We start from the raw sequence: 6,922 nt of genomic DNA on the forward strand, positions 1-6,922 counted from the left end.
CATTTTCAGTACTAAATACAGAAAATCAACACTACTTGACAGCTCTGCTTGTAGTATTGAAATTATGTTAGAAATGACTGTCTCCATATTCAATTCATCAAATTACAAGGCAATAACACAATTGGTGCACAATTCTTATTTTAATAGACAATTTTTTTTATTGTTGATTTTGTATTCAATCACATAATACAAGAAAAATATGTACACATTTCATGGTACAGGGATAATGCAAACAAAAAATAGAAACAAATATCTTTACATTATTAACACCAGAGCTTGCTAGTTGTTGTATGCATTGAATAAAATCATCAATATATGAATAACAGACAAGGAATTTGAAACTATTACAAATTAGCGGTGTTATGTCAGAAGAGCATTAGCAAAGTCAATGGTATTAGGCCCCTTAGGGACATAAGGGCTATGAAATATGGAGAAAAAATGTTTTAAAAGTGCTTCACATTTAGCAAACAATTAATATAAAAGCGAACCACTTAAAATGTTTAAATAATTTGAAATAAAACAGAGAATTTTAATTTCAGTAAAAACTGTGAAGTGATCTGTATTGATAGTGTTTTGTTTGTAGCAATATTACCTAAACAAAAATGTATGTTCATTGCTATTTTTTTAATCATTTATTGCATTTCTGTACTCCTGATCTGCATGTTGAAATTTAAAAATGAATAGAAATATGTACACCAGTAAATCCACTCATATCTTGCTAACTGCAGTTGCAGAATTTTTCCCAAAATTCCTCACTCTATCAAGAAATACTTGGAACATAACAAATATGTCAGAACAATCCATCCATTTATTGTTCAGAACTATGACTTGAATTTTCCTCCTCCAATTTTACATGAAGAAGCAATGCTGATGTTTACTGTGACATATCCTAAGTACAAGTTACTACAGTAATGCACAAATTACAATTTATGTTCACTCTCTGTGCAGAAAGTATTTGCATTGTGCAGCTGATATGGAAAACTGAAGGCAAGAGTGATTAGTAATATTAATTTTTTGAATGGATTCATTTGAGAAAGTGGCCCATATTCTGAACTCAGGTTTAAATTAAACCCTGGTTTAAAGTTGTGGTTTAACTATGGAGAGCCAATTGGGACACAAATCCCTAACAGTACACATCCAATTTATTAACTCATTTGACACTCGAATTGTTCATAATTCGTCGCACGCACCACATACCGTCCTCTCTGCGCACTTCGATGTTAACGTTACTTTTGCAGAAAACGCATTTAAAGAAAAGGGTTCTTTTAAACTAGCAAAAGGTGCACCTACAAGGAGAGCAATTTTTTACCAGTGTCTTCGTTAAAAAGTTCAGGTTCCAAAGTTTCATCCTGTATCTTTATATTTTCTTAAAGTTAATTATTTACGCCACAGTGGGCAACGTAACAGAGAGGACGGTTCGTGGAATAGATACAGAGCGCTTAACTTTCGCATTGAAGTGCGCAGAGAGGACGGTTCATGGTGCGTGCGACAAATTATCTGGGAATGATAACTGAAGTATTTTGAAGTATTTTACTTTATTATGAAAGGAACAGGAAACAAAATAGTAAACATAAGAGAGACAGAATTTTTGGCTATCCATAATTTCAGCAGAGTTAGACCATCATGGTTTAAGTTGAACTAGACTTCAGAATACGGGCCAGTGTGTTTAAGAAAGCTCCATGGCCTGCATTCTGAACACGGGTTTATAAACTCTGGTTTAAAGTTGTGGTTTAACTATGGATAGCCAATTGCGTCACAAATTCAACTCTGGTGTTTGTGGTTTAACTATGGATAGCCAACTGTAACTAGAATCTCTAACTGTAAAAGTTCAATGAATAAGCTCAATTGACACTCAGATCATTCATGATTGTTAGGAAGTGACAACTATTATTGCTTTCTTAATTTATATTGCATGAGCAAAGAGGAAAGGAATCAATAGAAACAAACAACGTAAATAAACATAGGACAATTTCAGCTTCCTATAATTTAGGCACAGCATTAGACCATGGTCTAAGTTAAACCTGACGTCAGACTACGGGCCCAAGTCTATGATCGGCAATCTCTGAATAGAAATGAATGAAATATGTTACATAAAGGCTTGTGATCAATTTTACAAAGTTGAAACAACAATTCTGATTGGTTACTGTCATACCAGGCAAGCATTGGTCCGTATAACAATTACTTTGATTAGCCTCTCAATTTTTTTTTTCTAAAGATTGCTACTTTCTGAAAATTCATGCTACTGAACTCTGGGTAATGTTTCATGAAAGTCAGTGATTGAACATAGGGCTAATATTTTCAAGTGATGGTATCGATCATTATCAATCGTGAAAATCAAATATGCGATTAGTGGCGAAAGTAAAATGAAATTTAATTGGCACAATGAAAAACAATTAAGGCAAAAAGATATATGGCTTGATAAAGTGAGACATATATCAATATTAAATGGCACAGAACTTCCTTGAATGAATCAGTACTGTTTTTTTTAACGGTTTTTTTTGTTTACTTCTGCTCTTTTGTAAAACATTCAACCCGAGTCAACTATATAATACAAAATCTATTTCAATGGAGGCATGAAAGGATCTAATGTTACTGCATCAACTTTGTCCACTTTGACCGGATATATGTCATATTTTTCGAGTATAATCTCAACACCAACCTCATTTCAAGTATGGTGTTGTCGCTGGTTGGTGTTTTCACAACACCGAGACCAGATTTCAACACCAGACTTGAAATCACTTTTATCCTTATTTGACAATCTGACCTTCCTGCATTTCATCAAAATCTGAATACATGTACATCCAATAATACTATTTTTGTATTTGTGCTTTGACAGAAGGGCACAGAACCTTAAATTTTTGTGGTACAAGGCACAGCACTCACTGCAAAAACACCGGTGTTGATTTAACACCAGCCCGGAATCTATATACATCCACACCAGAGAAGTGTTAAACTACACCAGTTTGGTTTTGGTCTAACACCAGATAGGTGTTTATACAACACCAATTATAAGTAAAGCAGCATGGATTTGTTTCCAAACTGGTGTTGTTTCAATACTTCTCTGGTGTGGACATATATAGATTCCAGGCTAGTGTTAAATCAACACCAGAGTTTTTGCAGTGTGTCCATTTATTATCAACCACTTCAGTCTTGAACGGAAGGCTTTATCATTCAATTGAGACACTCTAATCACATCAAATGACATACAGATCACACACAGAAAAGGTTGCATTGTAATGGCAAAAAAAAAATTGTTACAATACATGAATATCGGGTCCAATTATAAGCAGAATAGTTTCTTAGCAACTTAACAAGAGTAAGAGTATGATGGTGATATTCCACTTTTATACAGCACTTAATACATAAGCAAATTGTCTTTGAATGCTGTGCAGATATATCAGTAACTTTTAAGTAGTCAATCAACCATTTCCATGAGTAATTATCAAACAAGTATTGCCAAATGATCTTTGAGGGTTTGCATATACTGATAAATCTAGAGTATTTTAAAATCCAGAGTATTATAAGAAAAAAATCAATGTAAATATCGAATCAACATGGCTCTGAACCAAGGCAGTCAAAATCACTGCGTAACGACCATTTCGCTATATCACAGATGCATGCCACCACATTGAGTTGCCCAGCTTCTTTTACACATAAATTGCCAGCACAGACTCTGGGTTCACACAGAATCAAATAAACTGATAACCAAATTATCAGAGATGCCAAGTTCAAAAAAATGTTATGCGTGAGATTTTCATGACTCGGCGTCTCTGCGCGCGCGGCCAGTACTTACACTCGTACGTTGCCAAAAGGCGCGCGCGCAACGCGCGCGCATGAGATATGGGCTTCATCATGATATCGATCCATACTACAAAACCATGCGATGCACGCACGCGATTCATCGTATCACGTACTAGCTGTGCGCTGACCATGCTGACTGCACTCTCGATTCGTCTCACGTGCCGGGCTAGACGCGAAGGCGGCCGGCCAGTCGTATAATCTAGCGAATAATGCTACTTTTTCTCTATTTTTTCTGTCGGGTCCCAATGCGTGAGAAAAATCGGTGCCATGCGTGAGATCGTGAGACGGACCCTGAATGCGTGAGTCTCACGCACAATGCGTGAGACTTGGTAGCTCTGAATTATTAGTACATGCACATGTATGTATATATGAATGAATAAACAATATGTACTTAAGGATTCTAGTAAAAATTGTGTAAAAGCTGAGAAATTAGGAAAATAAGCATGGCATTCAAGACAGATGTTGAGTATACTATTTTTATAACAATAACAATGCACTGCCCCATATGTGCTTATCTGTGTTGGTAATCTTCAGTGTGATACATTTCAGCTTAGATTTCATGATTTCATAAAGTATAGTTACGTAACTATACCAGATCTAGAGGTACAATGATATAGTGAGAATTAAGTTTGGTTGTACAGATTTTCTCATGAAAAAGGCAATTACTGCAACTTCATTCATATATCTTTAACCTTGCCCTTAAACTTTACCCGGACATAACAGTATTGGACATGACAATACATTATTCAAATGAAAATACACAGCTAGCATCAACAATCAAAAAGACACAAATGCTCTATTATAAGATTTGGTCAACACCACAATTGAAATATCCAGATTGTCATATACAATGGAAAACAAGCAATTATTTAAAAGTCTACATCAGTGGCACTCAAAAGTTATTACTTCTTGCGTAAAAAAAAAAACCAACAGGCTCATGTCAAAATAATAATTTCAGATTAAAACCATGTTTACTTACTGTTTGACTTTTTCTTTCAAGATGCCTAACAAAGGGTGCAAGGTAATTTGGTCAAATATTTTTTTTCTTCAGTAAATCACTAATTCATTTAAATAGAACTCTCCATTCTTCTGATCTTGGCATACACATACGTGTAGGCCTACCATAAAACATTTAACCAGATGCATCCATACACATGTATACTTTCCAAAATAATTATTCAATTCAATATGAACTAGATGCAGATGCACACTTATTTTTCACTCTTACAGATTTGCTTCCTCAATTTCACTCCTTAGTTCAATTCCACTCAAACTTGGGTAGACACTGCTCATGAAAATTTCTTCACGGATGGCACTTCATATCACACTTGACACTTCAAACAATTTTTTATGGCACAATAAAATTACAAGCCCATTTACCACCAAGACCAAAGTTACAATACAAAAGCCTCCTCAAACCTGGCTATAAAAGGAAAACAGAAAAAAAAACTCAAGTGAGATTCCCCTCATACTCGAAAGATAGACAGTCTCACAAATAAAACATTTCATTAATAGCTTTTCCCCAATTTTAAAACAAATTCAAATTTAGAGTAGACGATCATTCGGTTGTCTTGCGAAGTCGTCAAAACTTGTAGAGAAATCATATTCAAATTTGTGATTGGGCCCTCAACCAGCACATTTTAATTATGTCTGTTTAATTATTTTTTTTTTTACTCACTTTAGAGGTAGATTGCATTTATAAAAAAAAAATCATACAAACAAATTCACTGCACAATCATCACTTATTATTTATACATGAACTTTGGTTGAAATTATATTGCATATCTTACAGAAAACTTGATCTTGGAAATATGAAAACAGGGCTTATACATTTATTAAAGTCAGCTGGGCACATGATTTCATGGGGGATTTGATCATTATTTTTTGACATCGAATTAAGTGAAAAGCACGATTATAAATGCCTTTATTATAGTCATCTTTGGGGGGAAGCAAACCCAGTTTACCTCCGAAAAAGTCATCGGCCAAGCTTGCTTATGCAAATAAAAATATCAACATTTCAGGGCAAGGAATGTGGGGTCATACTACATATGTTTATCAAAAGCATTTTACAGTACTGTGACAGATGTAGAAATCCATAATTTTCTTCTTACATTCTAAAAATAAAATAGTTTGCTATTTTCTTATAAAAAATCATCACTTTGAACTGATAGTGCCAATACATTCAAACAGTTGATCGTTGATTGAACATTATAACTAGTCTTTTGTGTTTTTCGATCATTTCTTTTTTAATCTATTTTTAGTTCTGACCTGAGTGTGATGAATATGAAAAGAAGTATTATTAAAACCATTAGAGTTATATAGTATGTTAAAATGAAATATAAAAGAAACAAAAAGGGAAGTAAAATCTTATCATAATAGCCCTCTTAAAATTGTATAAATCTGATAAAATTCAGTATCCTTCATTAATGTTTAAAATAGATTTGCTAGCTTACATATTTCATATAGTCTTTATTAGTTCATATTAGCAACAAAAGAAATTAAAACATGGTTTGATAATGAAGTTAAAAACAATACAGTTAAATCTACTTATATCCCAACATGATAGGACCTGCACATAGTGACATTGCCTGATATAGGGAATTAAGGTGAGACATCATTTCTATAAAAAAAATTATATGTAGTCTCGCATTAATCTTTAAAGGTACAGCTTTTTTAAAGTAATGAGTCAAACTTCAAAACGGACGATAATAGCAAGTATTATGAAAAGTTGCCAATTTACATGCTTATTTTTAAACAGTGACTTTGTTGTTTCATCACATTGCCAATTTGGAGTTTCTAATGATTGAATTAACTTTTATTCAGGGTAAGAAATATGTGCAAAATATGATCATAGATTCCTCAATTTTAGCGTAGTTTTCGACTTAAATTATATTTTTTTCAACTAACACCGCAGGAAAGTACCTATTCCCGATGTATACAAATTACATCCTTACTACATACTTCTAATATTATAAGGTATCCATACCTTTGGCTATGGCAACACATATTGCATACCTGAGAAAACATTAGCAAAAGGTTACCCAAAACTTATTTCAATTTTCACTTTTAACATAATTTTAATCAGACTTCACTGATAAACTCCGCTCTCAAAGCTCGATGG

This window comes from Lytechinus variegatus, chromosome 4 (genome assembly GCF_018143015.1).
Source record: "Lytechinus variegatus isolate NC3 chromosome 4, Lvar_3.0, whole genome shotgun sequence".
Taxonomy (NCBI): Eukaryota; Metazoa; Echinodermata; class Echinoidea; order Temnopleuroida; family Toxopneustidae; genus Lytechinus; species Lytechinus variegatus.